The sequence below is a fragment of the Mustela nivalis genome (genome assembly GCF_964662115.1).
Source record: "Mustela nivalis genome assembly, chromosome: 17".
In the NCBI taxonomy this organism is placed as follows: domain Eukaryota; kingdom Metazoa; phylum Chordata; class Mammalia; order Carnivora; family Mustelidae; genus Mustela; species Mustela nivalis.
The window spans coordinates 55,602,923-55,626,430 of NC_139036.1; the positions used below are offsets into that span (position 1 = coordinate 55,602,923).

At 50.2% G+C, this 23,508-nt stretch overlaps 1 long non-coding RNA gene across 2 annotated transcripts; it reads right to left on the bottom strand.

The window, feature by feature from the left end:
* Positions 1 to 20,195: 20,195 nt before the first annotated feature.
* Positions 20,196 to 23,229, bottom strand: LOC309851429. Of its 2 annotated transcripts, none has more exons than XR_014304774.1 (3): positions 23,173 to 23,229; positions 20,919 to 21,139; positions 20,196 to 20,516 (listed from the first exon to the last, which is right to left on the bottom strand). It is a non-coding gene; the product is annotated as an uncharacterized lncRNA (long non-coding RNA). The 2 variants fall into 2 exon arrangements; XR_014304775.1 differs by having other exon boundaries at positions 20,891 to 21,139.
* Positions 23,230 to 23,508: the final 279 nt, after the last annotated feature.

The window sequence follows — 23,508 nt, forward strand, 5'->3', positions numbered from 1 at the left end:
CTGTGCTGGCAGCTCGGAAGTGCTGAGCTGGGATTGTTTTTCCCGCTCCTTACCTCATTCTGTTAGAAACCTCTCTCCTCCACTTGTGTGTTTTATTCTCCCCACCCTCTGCTTGCTAAGACAGGGAGCAACGTGATCCTGGACCACGACTCTGTGTCTTCCTCACAACAGGTCACGAAGGTCTGTAAGGCTTCACCGGGCTGCTGCAGGAGATGAAAAGGAACCGTTTGTCCCGCCCCCAACCCCCAGCTTCCGGGCTGCTTGGCCTCTAGCCACCTCCTCCGAGACTAATGGGTAAGACTCCTCAGAGCCTGGAAGTCCTTCAAAATGTCTAACGTCGGTCTCTCCTGCTGCCACTCAGTCTTCGGGGGATTCCCCCCCCATTCCCAGCCTCCCCCACAAAGGTCGAGGAGACTGTAGGTAGTCCCTCTCCCAGCAACAACCAGCCACAGGCAGCCTTGAACTCGGTTGGGACACTCTGCTGGGAAGTGCTCGAACAACATCTGGGATGCCCGGCCGTTCAAAGCACTCTGGACACATGCTGACATCTCTCCTCGTCTATGGAGCTTTCCTCGGGAATGGACCAAGGACAGGTGGACTCAGCCTGAAGGATCTATTTGGTGCACCTCTCCAGGCAGAATCTGCGGTGATCTGAAAAGTCTAGGGGACACCAGAAGCTCCTGCTCACTGGAGGGTCTTAGTTCCTAGCCATGTGGGCCTTCCAACATGGCGGCTGCATGGACCAGAGTGTGTGAGGCGAGAAGCAACAGAGCCTATGAGTAAGACAGAAGTCACGGTCTCTTATAATCTGATCACAAAAGTGACATCTCTTCCCTTTTGCCAAATTAGAGACGAGCAGCTGGGCCCACACTCCGGGGGAGGTGGGTTCCACAGGGAACACCAGGAGGCGGGGTCCTTGGGTTCCATCTTGAGCCCGCCCTTCACGGAGTTACTTACGTTTGTGCTCCCGGGGAGCAGTAGGGTGAGACAGAGAATCGGCGAGAGCCAACCCAAGGATGTGCTCGGTGTGGGGCTGGCCACAATGAGAGGGACACGGAGCTCAAGCCTACAGGGCGAAGGAGCTTGTTCGTCCCAAAAACGCAAGGGGAAAGCATTTCTCACTGATTCCTGACTCCCCACATCAGCTCTTCTGTGCTCCCAGGCTGTATGCGTGTCCTTGGCAAACAGGCTCCTGTGACACTGCACATGGCGCCTTCAGGAAGCCCACAGCAGGATTAAGAGTGGTCTGGATGGGGGCGCCTGGGTGGCTCAGTGGGTTAAAGCCTCTGCCTTCGGCTCGGGTCATGATCTCAGGGTCCTGGGATCGAGCCCCACATCAGGCTCTCTGCTCAGCAGGGAGCCTACTTCCCCCCTCTTTCTCCTGCCTCACTGCCTACTTGTGATCTCTCTTTGTCAAATAAATAAATAAATAAATAATCTTTTTTTTTTTTTAATTTTTATTTATTTGACAGAACACAAGTAGGCAGAGAGGCAGGCAGAGAGAGAGGAGGAAGCAGGCTCCCTGCTGAGCAGAGAGCCCGATGCGGGACTCGATCCCAGGACCCTGAGATCACGACCTGAGCCGAAGGCAGCGGCTTAACCCACTGAGCCACCCAGGCGCCCATAAATAAATAAATAATCTTAAAAAAAAAAAAAAGAGTGGTCCGCATGGGCCAGGGGCTGGCCACCCACGGGGCCCGCTGCGGGCCACACAGCACTGTGTGGCTGAAGAGAGGGCCAGGGAGGAGAGGGGTGGTGGGCGTGGCATGTCTGCTACAAGCCCTTCCCCAAAGTGTATGTGTCTGGGGCACAGAAATCCCTGCAGCACTGTGAGTTCCAAGAGATCTGCCCCAACGGGGCCACATCCCAACCCCAAGGTGGGGTTTTGTCCACCCCAAGGTAGCTCCTCTCCTGGCCTTCTTCTGTTCGTGACACTGTCCTCCTCATGGTCGCCCAGGATCCCCTCGAAGTTGACCCTCCGTGGGTGCTCTCTTCTTTGTAACCCAGGCCTAGCATGAAGGACCAGCTAAAAGCTTGGGGGCCCAGGGCCAGGTGAAATGAGGGGGCCCTTTTGGGCACAGGTTGCTCACGCACAAAGCCAGCATTGCCTTCAGGGTCTGTCTCCCCAGGCGCTGCTTGAGGACCCCTGCCCTCACACCCCTGAGGCTCTTAGCAGCCGTAGCTGCATTTTTCCTCTCAGCCTCCCCAGCACCTGCCCAGAGTCTTCTCTGCATTTGTGTTCCTGAAATAGTGAACATCATCCAGACCTTGCAGGTCCCTGTTTGTCCTGAGTGCCTGCCTTAAGTGCTGCCCCAAGTCCTCCCTGGTGGTGAACAGAGGGGCGGTGTACAGAATCAGGTTGTGCAGTGTGCAACTTGCACAGCTGTATGCAGCAACCTCAGGTCAAAGGAGGACTTGCCCAAGAACCAAAATTAGGGGGGTCTTGCCTGGGAGGGTCCTCAGACAGAGCTTACGTGCCCAGTACTAGTAGTAAGAACTGACCCTCAGATGTCCTATCACCTACTATGTCCCAAGGCCTGGTTAAGTTCTTTGCATATATTAAGTACTTTATTTTTTTCTCACAACTGTCCTTTGAGGGAGTTACTTGCATTTTCCCCATTTTACAGAAGAGGCACTGAGGCACATTAAGAAACCTGTCCAGGGCTACAGGGTCAGCAGCAGAGCTGAGATTTGAGCCCAGGCAACCTGGTGCTCGAGTCCGTTGTTGAACTATGTCACACCAGGAGTGACACCTTCAGCTACCGGGGCATCAGGCGCGTGTGTGTAGAATTTTGGAAGCCTGACTGCAGCCTGCATTGTTTGCCGTATTTATTTCCTTTACTTTTTTGCTGAAATTCCTTTGGGAAAGTCTAGCCTGTATCAGGAAAGAGGGAGAAGGCACAGGGAGATAGTTATGGAGGGCGGGTGGATGGACAGACGGATGGAGAGAGACGGACTTGGATGTCCAAAACTGAGATTCTAAAAGGGAAGAGAGAGGGAAAGTGTGAACCCCTAGGCCAGGCTTGGTGGTCACTGCAGAGAACAAAAGCATGATAGAAGAAGCCCCCCACCCACCCAACCAAGGTCAGTCAAAATCCTATTTCATCTCCAAGGCCCAATAGAATCGTTGGGTGCCCAGGAGACCCCCTTGAAGCTGACATTGAATCTACCCAAACAGGAGAAGTGGGAGGCTGTGGGGTTTGTGTTATCTTTTTCCAGAAGAAGAGAATGTATGCTGGGGCCTGGCACCCTCCTGGGAGGTCATCCTGACCCACGGAGGGCGGCAGCGTTTGCTGGGACACAGCTAGCTGGAAAGGTCTGGCTTCTAGGAACAGCATCTGGCAGGTTGCCATGGGTTCAGGAGTCCTAACTGACACGGAGTGGTTGCCTTGGGGACGCTGGAGGAGGCAGCCTTTCCGGCCAGCCCAGGTGAGCAAAGGAAAATCAGCAGGGGGGAATAAGAGGAAAATCACCGGGCCATGTGGAACGGGCCCACAGTTGCTCACGCTGCTGCTTCCTTTGTCTCTAAGAGAGGCGCTCTCTCTCCGCCAACTCCCACCAGCAGAGTGGCAAGGAGAGAGGGGCGGCGGGAGTGCCGCAGGCAGCCCTATCTGATCCGGCAACTGGGGTCTTGAGTCACTGGAGCCTGTTTAGATGACTCAGGAAAACGTGGCGTCATAGCACCATGAGCTTGGGTATGCGTAGGGAGAGGCATGGCCGGCTGTGTCCCTGAGCCAGGAAGGACAGCCTCTGGTGACCGCCTCCATCACGTCGCACCGGATAAAGCCCGTGGTCAGTTTTCCAGGCCATCATTTCTCATGTGCATCTGTGGTAAGTCACAGTCTGGTTCTCTCTGATGGACCAAGACTTGAAGCCTTCTCTTGACACATCCACGAAACAGCAGTCCCGCACTGGCTCCTGACCCCTGACTCTCTGCGGGATCACCTTGCCAACCTCACCCACCGTTAGGAGACTGGACCGTGGTAATTATTTTGTGGTCTGCTTAGAGAACTTCCCTTTCGCCGGACGTGTTAAAGGATAACTTTCCCAAGAAGGCAAGATCGTGACTCTTGTAACGTAACACGTGTTAAAGATGTTATTTGGCTGAATATTAGGGATGGAAGCAGACAGATGTTAACAACTAATCCAAAGGGGAAGTCTAAAAGCCATAAATGTATACAGAGTGGAGGAAAGTGGATGTGAATTTACAAAGGCTGGAAGTGACTCGTTCCTCAAGGAAGAGGGAAATCAATTGAACCACTGGACAGAATTTATTTGCATGTCTATAGGCAAGAGTTATTTTGCATCGCTATCAGTTATCCACAACTTACAGAGCCATAAAGCAGCTCCAAGACCCGGAAAGGCTAGAATCAGACAGCCTGTGAAGGAGTGCTCTGAACTGCCTGGTTTTCCACTGGCGACACCCAGTGATCTTTTGGGCTTGTTCCAAATTTCCTGGCAGAGACGAGTACTTGAACCAGGTCTCGACAATCTTAGCACATCGCCCCCCTTCCCCTGCCTGATAATAGCAAGTTAATATCAGGAGCTGGCGGTCAGAATCCTTGCGAGGGATTGATCGGTTCACAGGCTCAGGGAGAAAAACTATCTCAGATGACCTCGGGTCTAACTAAGGCTGCCAGCCACATGGAGGAAAAGAATCTGAAAGAGGAACTCTGATTCTCAACATGATTGGAGCATTGGCCACACGTCAGGCTCTACTCCACACACTTTCTATGTAGTAACTCATTTAATTCACCTATGAGGAGGAGAATTTAATAAACCTATGAGGAAGCTTGTATCGTTGTTCCACTTTATGGCTGAGTAACAGAGATTCAGAGACACCAAAGGGCTTGCCCAAAGTCGCATTGCTAGCAAGTGGCAAACAGGCACAAATACCGGCAGTTTCAAGAGTCACTATTCCAAGCTCTGTGTTACCCTCCCTTTCATAGCAACCTGGAAAGGAAAGCAGAAGTAGACAGTGACATGTGATGACAGAGGACAAGACTGCAGATGAGACTGAGCGCCTTCCAACACTGAACATACTGGAGACGTTAGGGGGTTCTAGAACATTCTGGAAGATTTTAGAGGATTTCTAGGATTCATTTCTAGGATTTCTCAAGCAACCCCAGTATCCTTTCCAGTTACCAAAGTCAATGTTGCCCCGCATTTTTTGCTTAGGCTCCTCTGAGTTGTACTTTTTTTCATGAAGAATCTTGGTTTATATAACATTGAGTGACGGAAGTGGGTTTCAAACCCTGACCCGCTTAAAATGCATAGCTATGTCTCTACATAGCCTCACCCGCACATGGGACTATCCTCATCCCTATCCCGCTCGGTTATTGCAAGGATTAGGGGCATCAATCCATGGAAAGCTCTGAAAAGAATGCCTGGTACCTAAAGGGACTCACTACTAGTTAGTTTTATTATCAGCTCCCTTTTGCGAATGGATAAACTGAAACAAAATGTGGTATGAACGTGGCTGAAGGTTATGCACGTGCCACCATTTATGCACAAAGAACAGAGCCAGCAATTGAACCCAGGCAGTGATCAGAGCCTGTCTGCTTCATCTGGACCCTGGAGAAGTCACCCGGCCTTCCTCCTGCCCAGAGCTGATCCAGCCCCTGTCTGGTAGCCTGGACCAAGGCTCCATGGTGGAAGGACTCCTAAGCCTGAGCTGGCTCCTTTCCCAGTCCTTATGCTGGAATTCAAAGAACCACAGGCCACGGAGGCCTTCCAGCTCTGCACTGCATCAGCCAGGGGAGCCAAGCGGAGGGGCATTGGCTTCTACCTCTCCGGGGTCCTTGTGCATATGGACCCCCTCCCATCAGCCTACTACTCAGGTGCCCCCAAGGCACCTGACCTGCTGATGCCACCGCCGCCACCTCTTCTACCTACTGTTTCCACTGTATGGAAGCATAAATCCAGTTAATGCGTCCAAAAAAGAAAAATCAAAATGTCAGATCTGCAGAGATGGTTCAATTGAAGGAATATTGATTGTCACAGAGAATATTCTCACTTTACTCACCTACTTAGTCTGCTCCCCTAGGCGCATATGAATTCATCAAATATTGTCACAGCACATAATAATGCTCGTTCCTGACGTTGTTGTGACTGCTCAAGCTTCGGTCCTGCTCACCGTGCCTGTCCCAGTAGAGATGATGGCAGGGTGTTCGGGGGAGGGATGGGAGGGTAACACCAAGGGATCATGTTATGGCATTTTCCCCAGGTCAAGGCACTTTTCCGTATAGTTTCTGCTCTGATCTGCAACACAACCATGTAAGGCGGTCTTATACGCATTCCCATTTTCCAGGTAGTATCAGGAAAGTTAAGCAACTCAACCAAGGTCACAGTACCAACAAGCTATTACCTGAACCTTAGTTTTCAGACTCCAAATTCAGGGCCCCTTCCACTCCATCCTGGCCTTTGGTGCAGATGGTGACCCCAATCTAGCCAGGACTGGTGCTGGGTAGAATTTTCTTGGCTTCTGCCCTGTTCAGTCAGCACCATGGATTATGGACCCACTGTTTGTTCATTCCTGGACATAGACTCAAGTTGATGATCCTTGATTCCCAATGAATCTTCAAAACATAGAAAAGTGGATAAGATGTTTGGAGACTAACGTACTTGCCACTATCAGAATCATGGGCACAGCTGTGCACCATGGAGACTTGAGCCCTGACCACGGGAGCTGGTTTACAAGGTGATGCTGGCATAAAGGAAAGACTAGGAAACCCTGAGAAAAAAGCACAAAACTTGGAATATCTTGGCCCATTGTCACCCAGTTGCTGAAGAACTGACCAAGAAGAGGGGTCAGGCAACCAACTGCTGGACTGCACTTGTGCAGTAAATTACAGGGTATCTCCAGACACCTTCCAGGAAAACATAGCCCTAGGGGATTTAGACCAGCATTTCCTAAAGTAGGTCCCAAGAAACTGGAGGTCTGCAGGTCTGAAGTTTTTGTGGTTGAATAAATTTGCAAAGCTCTGAGCTAATCAAAATTAAACAGATTAGATTCTGGGCTTCTCAGATCCTTTATCATCTTGATGATGATGATGGTGGTGGTGGTGGTGATGATGGTGTAATAATAATCGTCATCTGAGGAGATGGCAGCCCAAGGGCCCCAGCACCATACCTGTACTAACTCAATTCAGTCTCACGTTATCCTCATGTTACAGCTGAGTAAACCAAGATGCAGAGAGTAAATAAATGACTTGCCCAGGATCAAGAATACTTGAGCAATGGGACAAGACAAGAACCCTGGAATCCACAGGCTTGGTCACCAGACTCTAAGAGCCACATGTGGAATGCAGTACTTCCCAAACTTTGGTGGCTCTAAATCTACCCCTTGCTTTGCCCCAGAGCATCCCCTGGGACTCAGGTTCTACAGAACTTTTGAGAACTCTGGTTTAAACAATCGCCCTGACTGGCTAGCTCCAGTAGTTCTTAAGCCCCCTTCAATGTACACTTGTAAGCAAGAGCAGGTTGATAATGTATCTGAGTAGGACTCTTATTCTTGCTCCCCAGGACATCTGGAGTGCAGCTGATCTGAACCCAAAAGTGGGAGCTTCTAGAAAATGGAGACATGCTACCTGGGCTGAAGCCTTCTTCCTTGACCACCTTGAAGCAGGTAACTGAGCAAAGCAGCATAGACTTCTCTGTGTGCCTTCTCATCACCACCCATGGCTGAATACTCGTTCTGGAACCTTCTGGCCACATATAGAAAGGAACTTTTCAGGGGCGCTTGAGTGGCTCAATCCGTTAAGCAGCTGACTCTTGATTTTAGCTCAGGTCATCATATCAGCATTATGGAATCAAGCCCTGCATCAGGCTCCTCACTCAGCACAGAGTCTGCTTGAGATTCTCTCTCTGCCTTTCCCTCTGCCCCTCCCCCAACTCATGTTCACTCTCTCTCTCTAAAATATATAAATAAAATACTTTCTAAAAGAAAAGAAAAGGAGAGGAGAGGGGAAAGGGGGGGAGGAAAGGAAAGGAAGAAAAGAGAAAAGAAGAGAAGAGAAGAGAAGAGAAGAGAAGAGAAGAGAAGAGAAGAGAAGAGAAGAGAAGAGAAGAGAAGAGAAGAGAAGAGAAGAGAACTTTCCAGGGATTAGACTCAGCCCAGAGGAAAAGAGATGCTAATCACTTTGGGCAGCTGTCTCTCTTTCCCAACCTGGGGCTCAGCCACACCCACCTACAATTTCTGGCTTGATTTAATATCCTGGCTGTCATCCTCAACAGGTGCACAAAGTGGGGACTTCATTCCCAGGAGCCTTGCCAAAAGCCCCATTCCCTCAGAGGGAGAATGGTGAATATGGCCTCATTAGAATATCAATAGGAAGCTATGGTGAGAAGACGTAGTTGGCCAGAGCTGGTGATGGGGTAATTAATTCTACTTAAGCAAAATGTTACTAATAATTAAATGTACTAATTAAGATAAATTGGATCAGCTGTTGTTGGTGTAACCCAGAAGCTGGAGCTCTGCTGACACATTTCTTAGGCAGGTTCCGGCTGGGACTAAATGCAGTGGACACTGTCACTGTGGAGCCCAGGAGAAGCCAGAGGAGATGAGAGCTGGCGGGGGCTTTCATGGAAGGAAGCAGCAGATTTGGGAGGGTCTGGTAAGATGACGGGTCCAAGAGGAGATGCTGAGGTGAGATGGACCCTGGTGGTCAGTTCAGTGATGGGAGAAGGGACAGGGGGCAAACCAGATCAGAGGTCAGACAGGGAAAGGTATCTGATGGCCAACAGGTCAGGTGAGCAGACATCACTGAAAGATCCAGACGTAGGAAACAGGGACACCAGCTAGGGCAGAGTTCTTCAGCATGACATCACTGATATTTGGGGTTTCTTTGTTGTGGGGGTTCTGTTCACTGCAGGATGTTCCATAGCCCTGCTGGCCTCTACCCACTTGGATGCCAGCAGCAACTCCCAGTCTCCAGGCTTTGTCAAATGTCTGCTGGTGGGAGGTGGGGGGAGGTGGGGGGTGAGGCAAATCACCAGTTGGAAACCACTGAGCTCATTTGAAAATAAAAGTCAGTGACTTTACATAACAAAGGTTTATTTCTTACTCCTTTGGAGGGGACTGGGCTCTACTCCTTGCAGGTCTTAGACTCCTTCCAATTCATGGCCCACTGACCACCAGGCCTCAGGTGCCCCATACTGGGTCATTCTCATCCAGCCGCACGATGAACTAAGGGACTGAGTGCAGAGGATTGTTCAAGAGATTTTAAGGGCCGACCCTGGACGTGTCTGACAACAATTCTGCCCATAGACTACTGGCCCTCCCAAAGAGTGAAGGGTAAATGTGGCCTAGCAGTGCACCAAGGAGGATACCCCAGACATGGGCAAACAACAGCCCACCGGGGCCACATCGCCTCTTGGTCCTGGGTCTGACTCTGCCACAGATGGTTCATGTCACCTGGGCCAGCTCCTCCTCTGCTAGGCCCATTTCCTCCTCTTCAAAAACCTCTACCACGAACAAAATAGGGTTTGTCCACAGGATGGAATAGTACTCAGTCACAAAAAACAAAGCATTGATGCATGCTATATAGCATGGAGGAACCTCGAAAACATGTTAAGTGCCAGAAGCCAGACACAAGTGGTCATATAGTACATGGTTCCCTTTATATGAAATGTTCAGAATACACAAATCCACAGAGAGAGAAAGCAGATGACCAGCTCGGGGGAGAGGGGACAGAAGGCAGAATGGGGTGACCAGTAATGGTTATGGGGTTTCCTTCTGGGATGCTGAAAATGTTTTGGAGCCTGATAGAGGCTCCAAAATGTTTTAGAGCCTGACTGTCCAACATGGGGCATATACTAAATACCATTGGACTGTACACTTGAAAATGGTTACTTTAAACCTTTGAGAATTTTCCCTTGATTTAAAAAAAAAAAATGTCCTACAAACTCTAACCTTCAGTGGTTGATTGAGATCTAGGCGGGAGAGGACTCAGACAAGGGTACCCAAAAGTAAGAAAATGGGTTCTGTCCTTTCTGAAAGCATACTCCAAATAAATTTGTTTTGGAAAGGACCTGATTCCTACTTGGCCTGTCAAGTGAGTGCAATGTTAGTGAGCTTTGCAAACTGGAAAGTTCTATATAAATGTAAGAAGACATGGTTACTGAGGCACTCTACCTGGTCTCCTTAGTATTCTCTTGGACACAGCTGGGACAAGGCTGGACACAGAATGAGTGAGCTGGATAAGTATGGATGCATTAAGGGTGAGCCAGCTCAGAGGTTCTAAACACAGCAGTTCAGAGCAGCTGTTAATATTTAAGATGATATAAATTAATAGTGAAGCTGCTATCCCCTGTTTCCTGGGTGCCCAGCACCACAAAACATACCTTAAAAGCACCTAGCCAGTCAGTCCTCTCGACAACCCTGTAAGATAGTAGGATCAAAACTATTTTACCTATGAGAAATGAAAAACTGAAAAGTTAAATCATTTGCTGTATTAGTTATCCTTGCTGGGTAACAATTCGTCCCCAAACCTAACAGCTTAAAACACACTGTTATGATCTCATAGTTTCTGTGGGTCAGGAGTCCATGCCTGGCTCATCTAGGTCCTCCATTCCAGGGCTGCCATCAAAGTGTTGGCCAAAGCTGTGGTCTCATCTGAAGGCTTGAGTAGGGAAGTATCTAAGTCCACGCTCGTGGGGTTGTTGGCAGGTTTCAGCTCCTTGAGAGCTTTTGAACTGAGGGTGTCAGTTCCTAGCTGGCTGTTGGCAGGAGGTCAGTTCCTCACCATGTGGTTTGCTTCATCAAAGCATGCCAGCCAGAAAGTGATGGAATCTGCTAACAACAGAGATTGCAATCTTATAAAGCCCAATCACAGAAGTGACATTCCATCACCTTTGCTATATTCTATTGGTTAGAAGCCTATACTAGAGGGGTAATGGGGGTAGGGATTGTACAAGCACATGATTATTGGGAAGTAGAGATCATGGTGTGTGTGTTGGGGAGGGGGCACTTGCCAAAGGTCCACAGGTAGTAGAGCTGAGCCACATATGCCCTGGGTTTTTTGAACAAGCTCAGGTTTATAATCGCACTGCATGTTCTCCATGATCTTCAGGGGTGGGCGGGGGTGGGAGGAAGCAAGGAGTAAGACAGATAGACAAACAAGAGAACTTTTTACAGAAAAAAAAAGGCTGTGTTGATCTCTTTCCGGCCAGGCTTCACAGACAAGGCTTGTCCTACAGGATGCAGCCCAGAGCTAGGACTGCCCCCAATATTAATGGTGTCCTCATTAGAGCCGTGTGTAGTGCTGCATTTTAATTGCCTGGCAGAACCCTGAGCACCTGAAGAGAAGGCCTTCCACATCCTTCTCATCATGACTATTAATAGGCTGGGAACATTCGGGGCTCCTAAAGCACTGTGTTGGCAGCCCCTCCCAACACGAGCAGTTCAAGTCTTCTTTATACCAGCCCCACAGTTCTGCTGTGACCGAGGGCAGCACCTGATCTATCCCTGAGGCTGGTGCCCAACATTTTAATCATCTGAGTACCTGGGACGCAGGGATGAAGGTCTCAGCCATCAGACCTGCTTAAAGAAGGACCTCATTTTACCCTTATATTCCTGGCAGCAAGCACAGTGGCTGGGAGGCAGATTGGAATGAATCAATGGGTCTTCTGTGCAAATGTCGTGTGACACCTGTGAAGGCAGGTGTGAGCAACAAGACCCAATCTCGACTCACTTCTTGTTTCCCTTCAGTTCTTGAGTGAGTATTGAGGGACTATTGACCTTCTTGTGCTCCAGAGATGTCACTATACAAAAGATGACCCTCCCAGCAAGCCCTCAGCTCAGGCTGGCCGAATTGCTATGCCTCTGCGTACTTCCAGCTCTGGCAGCCAGGAGAGAAGTGAGTGCCTGTGCCCTTTCTCCTCCAGTCCTTTCTCTTGCCATCACCAGTTCTTAACACATAAAAGCCTTTGTGCCACCCACTTCCAGCCATAAAGTGGGGCCATTGCTCTTCAACCTCATTTTATATAAGACTCTTACATGAGTCTGGGGGGTCTGCTGCATTCCCTTCCCATTCTAAGGGGTGGTTACATCGGTGGGTCCAGAGTGACTTCTCTGACTTATTTCTCACTCACACAGAGATGAAAGCAAATTTAATATCAGGCAGGGCATCCCCTACTATATATGCATTGGTGACTGTCACCCACTAGGGACCTGCGAAAGCACCTGGTAACAACTTGTATAAACAGGCAGCATGACAGTTGATGCTAAATGAATGGTCTAGAAGCACCCCCTTCCCTTTCACAGCTTCCCAGGGTTAGACTGTCTGGTAAATATAATATTCTCATTTGCAAGATTGGATTAAATCTTGGAGGACATGTTATCCAAAGGCCATGGAGACCTCTTGACTCCTACAACAGGAACGGGGGCAACTGCTGCCCATGAGAGCCTTGACCTCGGTGCTAGGACCAGCCCCACCCACCTTTGCCTCTGTACCCCCTCACATGCCCCCCCTTTCCTTCCTTCTCTCCCCAGCTGCCTCCTCCTGCCTCCTTAGGCCAGGCTTTGCTGTGCTGGGAGCAAAAGCTTTATTGAATTTTTGCAAGTACTTTGCATGGCGTCTGATTTACAATTCATAACCTGGATTATACTGCAAGTTCTGCCTTCCGGGGTCGGTGTAATTTAGATCTCGGAAATATTTGCCATGCTTTCAATTCCCCTGACATCTGAGGGATTGGAAATGGATTCCACCCTGGAGCTTTACAATTTGGAAGGGGAGAAGGAAGGGGAAAAGGGGGATGAAGCTGGCACACAAAACTGAGGGGTGGGGGGAGCAGCAAAGAGTGAACACTGAGGGATGGGGAGAAGAGAAAGTTGAACATGAAAAAGAGAGGATGACAATATGCATGAGAAAGGGGAACAGGGAAGGTGTGACCATCTCCTGAACACGTTGCTTCCTTATGACCAAACTCTGACCAGGGACATGGGGCCCAGATGCCAAGGGATATTGGAGACAAATACTGTCCCAGGGAATGGCTTCGGGGCATGGAATAGCCCACAGCGGAGAAGCAAAACCGTCCACCTTCTGGTTTGTCTCTGCCCCTGCCTTGCTGGAAGAGGGGTAAATCCCCCAACCACTTTATATTTAACAGTTTTATTGAGATATAATTCACCTATCACATAATTCACCCACTTTAAGTGTACAACTCAATGGCACCTAGTTTATAAACAGGATTGTATAGCCATCACCACAATCAGTTCTAGAGTATTTTCATTATCCCAAAAAGAAGCCCTTAGCCACCTTAGCCACCACCCCATGAATTCGTTTTCTGGGGCTGCTATAACCCTCCGTGGTTTAAAACAACAGATATTGGTTCTCTCACAGTTGTGGAGGCCAGAGTCTGAAATCAGAGGATCCGCATGGCCATGTTCCATACGAAGGCTCTAGAGGAGGATCTTTCCTTGACCCTTTCACCTTCTGGAGGCTCTAGGTATCCCTTGGTTTGTGGCCCCATCCCTCCAGCCTGTGCCCCATCTTCATGTGATCTCCACTTAGTGTCTGGGTTTCAGATCTCCCTCTGCCTTTCCCTTATCAGGACACATGGCACTGGATTTAGGGCTCACCCTAAATCTAGGATAATCTCATCTTGAGATCCTTAATTACATCTGCAACGACCCCTTCTTCCTAATAAGATCATATTCACAGGTTCTGGGATTAGAACATGGACCTATCTTTTAAGAGCCACCATTCAGAGCGCCTGGGTGGCTCAATCGGTTAAGTATCTGACTTGATTTTGGCTCAGGTCATGATCTCAACATCATGAGACCAAGCCCCAAATTGGTCTGCATGCTGGACATGGATCCTGCTTAAGATTCTTTTTCTCCCTCTCCCTCTACCCCTCCCCCATTCCCTCTTGCTCTCTAAAACACAACAAAATAAAACTAACAAACAAACAAAGAGCCACCATTTAACTCGCCATATCCCTCTAGAGCTCCCATCTTCCCCAACCCTTGGCAACCACTAATCTACTTTCTAGCTCTATAGATTTGCCTATTCTGAACATTTCATATAAATGGAACTATACAATGTGTGACCCTCTGTGATAGGCTTCTTTCACTTGGTATGTTTTCAAAGTGCATCCATATTCTGGTATATAGCAGTACTTCATCTCTTTTAATTGTCAAATAGTATTGCATTGTATGGATATACCACATCTTATTTATCCATTCATCCATCCACTGATGGACATAAGGGTTGTTTCCATGTTTTGGTTATTTTGAATAATGCTGTTAAGACAATTCATATCCAACTTTTGTTATTAGCAAAGCTGAGAATCTCACATCTGCCTCCCCTAAATACCATAGCCATGGTGGTTGTGGTAGGAAGATTCTAAAATGGCTGCTGCTGATGCCCATCTCTTGGTATTCATACCCTGTGAAAAGCCCTCACCTTGAGTGTGGGCAGCACTCAGTGGCCTGTGCCTAAGGGATGAAATATGGCCAAGATGCCATTTACAAGATTAGGCAATAAAGCACTGTGGCTTCCATCTGGCTCTCACTTTCTTGCTTGCTCATTTTCTCATTGTAACAAGGCAAGCCACCAGTTGAGAGTTGTCCTGTGGAGAGACCCACAGGGCAAGAACTGAAGGATGCCTCCGTCCAAGATATAGTGGAGGACTGAGATCTGCTGACAACCACCTTAGTGAGCCACACTCACAACCTGAGTAAACTTGAAAGCGAATCCTTCCCTAGCCAAGACTTCAAATGAGACCACAGCCCCAGCCAACAGCTTGACGGCCGCCTCATGAGGGTTCTGAGCCCAGGGCCCAGCTGAATTGCATCAGGAATCCTGACACAGAGGCTATGAGATAATAACATATGTATGTTGTTTGTTTCTACCAACTAAGTTTTAGGGTAATGTGTTACATTGCAAGAGACAACTAATGCAATGAAGGTAGAAGAAAAGATAAGTTTGGGAGGCTCTGGGCCTCTGGGATGATGGTGGGCCAGGGATGAGTTTATTGGGAATGAGTTCTTGAACCAGAAGAGCTGGTGTTTGGAGGGTCGTGGCTGTGGATATCCCAGTCCCCATCCCATAAAATGATTAGATCTTCTTTTAGATGAAGAAGCACTGAGCTAACCAGAGTGAAAAACTCAGTTGTAATATACCATCCTCCTCCTCCTCCTTCTGAAGTTCTGTAGTTCTGAAGGCATGGAAATAGAGAAAGAGCAGTAGATAGCTCCAGACTGGCTCAGAAGCACCACACAGAGTTGGGTCAAGGAACCAGAGTCTGTGCCTCTAGGACACTGCTCTTTCCAATGCACTAAGATTTCCCAAAGGATAGGGAGTTATCATCTAACCCAGTAAGTACCACCAAGGGGGCTAAAAGGATGAATATCTGAGGACAAGAAAATATCAAGGTCTATTGAAGGGACCAAACTGTGGAAGATTATATTCCAAAAATGGCTGCAACAATATCTCCATCCTACATAGTCTTCTCATGATGTGACTTTGCCTCTCCCCCATCCAGATGAAGAGTCCCTTCCCCTTGAACCTAAGCAGACCTTAGTGACTCCCTCAATCAGTACAGTATGGCAGGAGCGATGCCATGTGACCTCCAAAGCTGAGACCACCACGTGAGAACTGATGGTCTAACCCCAAACCATGAGAGATAGCAAGAATAAATGATTTTTGCTAATATCACTAAGTTTGAGGTGGTTTGTCATATACCTATGGATAACCTAAATAAGACAAAGTTGTTATAATCATGAAGATGATCCCTAGACATAAAGATAGATGATAGACAGACATCTAATGGGCATTTATGGTGCCGGACACTAGACCAAGTGGTTTGCTGACATTTCTCATCATAATCTATGAAGTCTGTATTCTTTTTTTAAAAATATTTTATTTATTTGATTGTTTGAGAGAGAGCACAAGAGAGGAGAGGGGCAAAGGGAGAAGGAGAAGCAGACTCCCCACTGAGCTCAGAGTCCAATGCAGGGCTCAATCCCAGGACCCTGACATCATGACCTGAAGTCACACACTAAAGCAACTGAGCCACCCAGGTGCCCCTGAACTTGGTATTCAATTATAGATACAGAAACTTGGGTTCAGAGAGTTGCAACAACTTACCTGAGGTCACACAGCTAAGATGGAGCAGTTTCTCCTGACCCCAAGCCCATGCCCAGTCCCGGGCAGGGAGCACAGGGGAGGTAAGGAGGGCAGGGAAGTTTTCCAATGAAAAGTGATGGAAGTTTCTAGGCCTTATAAACTCAAGCAGACATTAACCACTCACCGAACCAGCCTGACCTCTTTTCTGAGTGCCTCACTCTAAGATTTTTGTCTGGAACACCCTTTACCCCTTATTCTTCTCCTGGGGACTGGAGGAGAACCTACTTCTTGACCTAAATATGAGGAACCTAAGAGAGAAGGCTGCCAAGCATCCTGTTGTGCCATCTTCTGTCTGGAAAATAGATGGCCCAAATCAGAAACACTGTTTGCTGGTGTGATGGTGGTGGTGGTGGTTAAAAATCATGGACTTTTTTGTAGGAAAGGGAGGCTTCTGGCCAAAATCATGCCAAGCCCTCTTTTCTAAAGCCAAGTTCAACAAAAGGAAATGGGTGTGGCACCTGACATGCGTAGAACACAGCTGGCTATGGAAGTCCCTCCCAAACTCATCCAAGGAGCCAAGACCTGTAGAACCAGAGACACTTGCCTTCTCTCCCTCTATGACTATTCTAAGCCTGGTTCTTGTGGCTCAGGGACCATTTCTGATCCTAACTGAACACCCCGAGGCAGAAGGAGAGTTTTTGTAAGTTTAACACAAGATCCCTAGGGCTCAGCACCGTGCCTGGTTTATGTTAGGCCCTTGATACACCTTTATGAATAAGCAACCCTTTGGAAAACCACAGTCCTGCTGGGGACCAGGGATGTCCGTGGTTGGATTCCCAAGAGCTCTCAGGGAGGGATGGTTGAGGATAGGAGTTGGGCAGTAGAGGCCTCCCTTAGGACAGAGATGGTCTTTCTAACCACAGAAGAAACTGTGTCACAGTCACATTATTCAAAGACAGAGGGCGGTTGATGGCTGACTAGGCCTTTTGTGTGACCTGGAAGATGTGTTTCCAGAGAATGTATCCCTGTAAAAAGGAGCAGCTCCTGTTTCCGGTGGTTTGTGATGCATCATTTTAAAACTTAACATGATTTTATGTACGTGGTCCTCACAACAACCCCATGACAGATGCAACATCGTCATCACCATCATTTTTGGAGACACACTAAAGCTGCAGAGAGCGCCACCAGCTGTCCGCAGTTCCACCGCTGGTCACTGAGTGGAAGCACTGGGACCAATCCCTGGATGTTATAGTCCCAACCACACTCCCTGAGTACTACCTGTGGGTCCTGTACTGCGTTGGACACCTTCCCAGAGCTGTGGTGCCCAGCACCACCTCCCCCGGTCCCATGTGGCAGGTGGACCGTCAGGTCCCTAGCTGGAAGCCAGGAGCACTCCCAAAATGTTGATGGGGGAGAGAGTCAAATGAAAGGGCCACTGACAAAGGTGGAGCCAGGCCGAGGGGCCCAGGGAATGGGGGCAGGGAGACACCTAGGACCCAGCAAGAGAAGGAAGCCGTTGCACACCAGGGTTGAGGACACAAGGGAAGAACTTGGAGGCAGAGGTGACCACAGACAACCACTGCCAAGCACTCCCTGGCAGGGAGAGAGCCAAAGAATCAAAGTCCTATCTGCTCTCACCCTCCCTTGGAGTTGCTGGTGGTACCACACTCTGGCCAGCCAGGGGCTGGCCTCCCAGGCCAGGCACAAAGCAGGTTTAAAAAAAAAAAAAAAAGTGGGGAATGGTCTGGAGGGCAAATAGAAAATAGGCCTCCAGGACCAGAGAGCTCAAGTTGAGACCAAGGGAGATTCAGCCACTTGCCCAAGGTCACAGGCCCAGAAGGTAGCAAACTGCCAGGTTGACTTGACTCCAGAATTCTTTCCACGGCTGCCTGTGTGGCCTGAGTCACAGCGAGGAAGGTTTCGGTGTGTGCACATTGGTGTAAATGATCATCAACCAGGCTGCCAGCAGCCTCTGCAGTGTTTTTATAATGGGATTTTAATTTGCTCCCCCCATCACCCCGCTGAGCTGAAAAGCTCTCCTGTTTGTCTACTTCTTGTTAGGCTGCTGCTTAAAACAGGAAACAAGAGGCAGCCCAGAGGGGTGCTTATCTCTGGGGCGCCAGACCCCTTCCTCAGGTACCCCAACCTCTCTGCAAATGCCGCCAACCTCCTAGCAGCCAGAGAGGAGAGGAAACACCAAATGCACTGGCAGATCGGGGAAGGGAGCCGGTCACAGCCTCAGCATGCATCCTGCAGACCCGGGAGTTGGTCGTCTCCTGAGCCGGGCTTTGGAGTCCACTAGAACCTGACTCCCAGTCATTCCCCTATCCAGAGGCCCCACCGCTGTCCCCTAATTGTCAGGCCAGAAGCCTGCATGTTCACTCCCGCGTCCTGTGCCCATCCTCTCCCCGACTCAATCTTCAGCAAGTCCTGGAGACGCCAACCCACCCTCCCCAAGGAACCGGCCCCGTCTCAGGACACGCCAGGGAGTTTTTCTCTTCCTCGGACTATTTAAGTGGGATTCTCTTTATACAATGGATGTGCTCCTGCAAATTTGTGCTTAAGCTGCATTTTTATAAATTGAATCCCAGCACGCCATTGGCTTACCGAAGCTCTTTCTGAGAGTCCCTCCCCAGTGAATTCGTTTTTAACCCTGGCTGGACCACTGGCAAAGAGCCTAGACTTTCTCAAAAGGCATTTTGTACTGATCCACTCGTGTTTAGGATGTGGGTTGATCGGTGGGGTTTCTTTAACTACTCTTACACGTGTTGAGCGCCGGGGAGCAACCACCCAGGGTGGCTTCCCTTTGGTGCTGATGAGGAAAATGACGCAGCTACTCTTGCTTCCATCGTCACCCACCCCTGCTGCCATTCCACTAAAGCCGTTCCTTCTCCTCCCCTCTGCTCTGCACCTCAGAAGGGCCACCTCCACAGGCTGATCGACCGGGCCCTCTTGTCCCTGGCTTCCAGGTGGGTTTGGTCCAATTGATGACACTAGCATGAGACTGAGGGCAGGAGGAGAGGGAGGCTGGGGTTAAACATCCCTCCTTCCCGACCCGCTGCTGAAGGAGCCCCACCCCTTCTCCCCACATCCAGGCTCCTCAGGCTCCAGCAAAAACCTGCCTTTCCCTCACCCTCCTGGACCTCAGGTGGTAAAGCCTCCCAACTGGCGCTGGTCCCCAGATCCTACATCTCCGGGTTTATTCCCTTAGTTCCGCTCACACGTTCATATGAACGGCCTCTTCATTTAGACGGTCTTGCCCGGAACCCTTGGCTGGTGTCATCTGTTGGCCACTGAGACCCCACCCAGTATGACGACAGTCCCAGTGGTGATGTTACCAAGCTCCCAAAGCCAAAACCTGACACCCAGCTTCCACCCAGGGCCCTTGGTAACTCATTTTTAGCCCATGGGTAGGTGGGGAGGAAAACCAGCGTCTCCCTGGTAAAGCAGAGACACCAAGGTCAGTGGTCAGTTTGGACACTAGTGACATTGTGGGCCAGATCATTCTTTGTTGTTGGGGGAGAGGGGCTGCCTTGTATGTTGGAGGAGGTTCAGCAACATCTGTGGCCTCTACCCCCTGGATGCCAGCAGCATCTTCTTCCATTGTGATCATCCAGAAACATCTCCAGACATTGCCAGATGTTCCCGGTGGGGGTGAGGATGGGGTGCAAAATCTTCCCAGTTAAGAACAGCTACCATCCAGGAGGAGGGAGCAGAGGCTGAGGGTTAACTGAGCTGGTCTGATTCTTAGGAGAAGGGGGAAGATGGAGCGAGCAGGTCAGGATGCCCTGGACGTTCTTCCTCGAACTCAAGAAAGGGCTCCCCATCAAGGTTGCGTGGCGGCTCGCGCACTTGCCCCTCCAGCCCAGACAACCAGCTGCAGCCTGGGCTTTGTGAACTCCCCTCCTCAGGTGCAGCCCTGATGTCTGAGCAGAAGGACCCCAAACGACCAGCGCCCCTTGTGCCCCCTCCTGGCCGTCCCCCACACCTCCCTCCTTCTCTCTCCTCTTACCCGCCTTGAAATGATTTTGGGAGGCAGCTGGCAGCAGGGGAGTACAGCTGCCGCTAAGTTATCCAAACGATTTATCTTAAGATTCATGCAGAATTCATTGTGTGGGGACCAGGGTGGGTTGCGCTTTAATATTCATGCAGATTTGGAAGAAATGTTAATCACGGGTTTGGGTAATTTGCACTTCTGCTTAATTCTCCTCCCGCCAGGCGCTGGCCAGCCCCCTAGCCCTCTCCTCCTCGCCAGGCCCCTGGGCTTCCTCCAGCCCACTGGCAGCTGGGGCTGGACTCCGGGGCCGGGTGGGAGCTGACCACTGTCTTCCCTGTGGAGCTGGCCCAGGGGCGCCCCGAGCAGCAGGAGGAGGTTGGGTGGGCAGCGCTGGGGAAGAGCTTGCGAGAGCTTCTGGGCCATCTTGACGGGAAATAGATAACCTGCTATAGCAGCCAGATATGTGCAAATTAGCATTGATTATTCTCAAATTAACAGCTTGGGCATTTCAAACCCAAAACAAGGCCTCCGTTCTGCTCTGGTTTCCTCCCTCCTTCCCGCCCCCGTCTCCCTGCGGCTTCCCCTGCCCCACAGTGTCCGCTGGCTAGGCTCCCCGCACAGGTGAGAGGCAGGTTCCCGGGGATGGGGTCCTAGGAGTCTCCACCCAGATCTCATCATCGAAATCTTGCCCCTGACTTTCCTTGACCCATGGAGAAGAGGTCCTCCTGGAAAGTGTCCATGGTTCTGACCGCCCCCTTCCTAGTGGGAGCCCTGCATATATATATGGGGAAGTGGGCTTTAGAAATTAATGCCAGCCTACACGAGCGGGTCTCTGCCATCTCTCACACCTTCTCAGATGAGGTTTAGTGCTTCAGAGGATCACAGGGGTGCTATCAGGAGATCAGGGGGTCCGAGAACCATCCAGAAGGGCATCTTGAGAAGCCTTGAATTCCCCAGCAGAGGGTCCAGAAATCACCAGGGGCTGCTGTCTGGCCTCTTCTATCCTTTTACAGATAGGAAAAGGAAAGTCCAGAGAGGGCCAGCCGCTAGCCTTGGGTCACACCACTTGCTGTAGACAGAGGGGATATTTGAGTCCAAGTTTGCCTGAGACCCCACTGATGGCGACAGCATCAGGCTCCAAGCAGAAAGCAGATACACCTCCCTTCTCCTGCTTTAGAGGGTCTAAGAGGAGCCATGTACACAAGAACTTGGTTACACGGGTGAAGGACAACTGAGGAGCCAGACAGGGATTGTGAGGGGACTCAGGACCAGCCCAGAGTGCAGCTGTTGCCACCCCCAGTGGAAATGACAGGAGGAGCGAGGTCCCTCATGTGAGCTGGTGGGCCGACCCCAAAAGAACTTGCTTTTTGCTATCCTAAAAGCAAGCACACACAGCAGTGCTGGAGGGGGGGAAGAAGTACCCCCATCTCCTCCTGCCTGCCCTCAGCTCTCCCTGCTGGGGCCTCACTGGTAGCCCAAGTCTTTTCAGACTGCTCTCACAAAAACCCCGGAGACTGGGGATTTAAACCACAGACATCTCGTTCTCACAGTCCTGGAGGCTGTAGGCCAAGATCAAGGTGTCTGGTGGAGGCCCACACCCTGGTTCCTAGACAGCCCTCTCCTCTTCATCTTCACCTGGTGGAACAGGAGAGGGACAATCTGGGGTCTCTTCGTAAGGACGTGACTCCCATTCATCAAGTCTCTACTCTTATGGCCTGATCACCTCCTGAAGGCCCCACCTCCAAATACCATCACACTGGGGGCTAGTTTTCAGTGTATGAATCGGGGGGGGGGGGGCACAGACATTCAGCCTATAGCACTGGCTAAAACCAGCCAGGAGCCTGCGCCATGTTCGCCCTCCCTGCCGAGCCAAGCAGGGGAAGCATGAAGAGTGGACCTGGGAGCAGTAAACAGGTAAATGACCAGTAAAAGGGCTTTCACCCCAGACACTGCCCCTCCCTCCCTTCAGCCTCAATGGGTACTGGCAGGGCGCTGGAGAGGAAGGAGCAAGAGGGCATCGGAGGACTGTCCTGGGCACCAGAGACGACTAAGACAGAAGAGCTCTGTTTGACAGAATGAAGACCCAGCAGCCGGTCTCCCCTGTCACTGGCTGTCAGCTTCCCCTACCACCACACAGCTGCCTCTGTCTGGGCCTAGAATAATAACCAGGGAGCTGTGGACACCAGAGGACAGGGGCCCAGAGATGCTGCAGTGGTCTCCAAGACCACCCTCTTGCCCTACCTCTCCCTTGTCTGTTAAGACTGAGAGTCCCCAGGCACCTGTGGCTCAGTCATTAAGTGTCTGCCTTCAGCTCAGGTCATGATTCCAAGGTCCTGGGATCAAGCCCTCCATCAGGCTCCCTGCTTGATGGAAAGCCTGCTTCTCCCTCTCCTACTCCCCCTGCTTCTGTTCCCTCTCTAGCTGTCTCTGTGTCCCTCTGTCAAACAATAAATAAAATCTTGGGGCATCTGGGTGGCTCACTGGGTTAAGCTGCTACCTTCAGCTCAGGTCATGATCCCAGGGTCCTGGGATCGAGCCCTGCATCAGGCTCTCTGCTCAGCAGGGAGCCTGCTTCCCACCCCCACCCCACCCCCACCCCACCCCACTCTCTGCCTACTTGTGTATCTCTGTCAAATAAATAAATAAAATCTTTTAAATAAATAAATAAATAAATAAGATCTTAAAAAAAAAAAAAAAAGACAGAGTCCCAAACCTCTGACACCCACCACCCTTACCACACACACACACACACACACACACACATTCACACACCAGGGTGTCCTGGAGTTCCGGTGCCTGGGTGCAAAGATTCACTGCCCAGAATGCCAGTTAAGGCTTAGAGTGAATGATATGCCCATTGTGGGGGGCATCTTAGAGCCACCCCCACATCCCCCATGTCTAGCAGAAGAGGCACCAAGCAAGCACAGGCCTTCCAGACAGAGCCCCTTGAATGCAAGGTGCAAGACAAGGATGACTTCACCTGTCCCAGGTAAAGAGTATCAACTGTGATGCTCCCTAAGTCATCTGGAACAGATGGCCCAAAGAGCCCCTCAGCACAGGGCCTGGCACATGGTGGGCATTTAGGAAAATGTTCTTGTCTACCTAACATGCTGCTCCATCTTGAGGCTCCTTTGGGGAATGCTTCATGCACTACATGTGATTCTGGGGCGCTTCAAACACAGTAGCCCAAGTGACCCCTCCTCCTAGTTACAGATGTGATTTTGTGACATCACACATGGGATCACAGGGTTTAGCTGCGGTCCACCCCTCTGTGGTCAGAGTGATTGGTTCAGAGATGGTCACATGACTCAAGCCAGCCCATCAGAGTCTTGCTTGAGACAGGTCTATTGTGGTCAGAGTGATTGGTTCAGAGAGGGTCAGATGACTCAAGCCAACCAATCAGCGACTTGTTTGAGACAAGTCTATTGATCCTGCTAG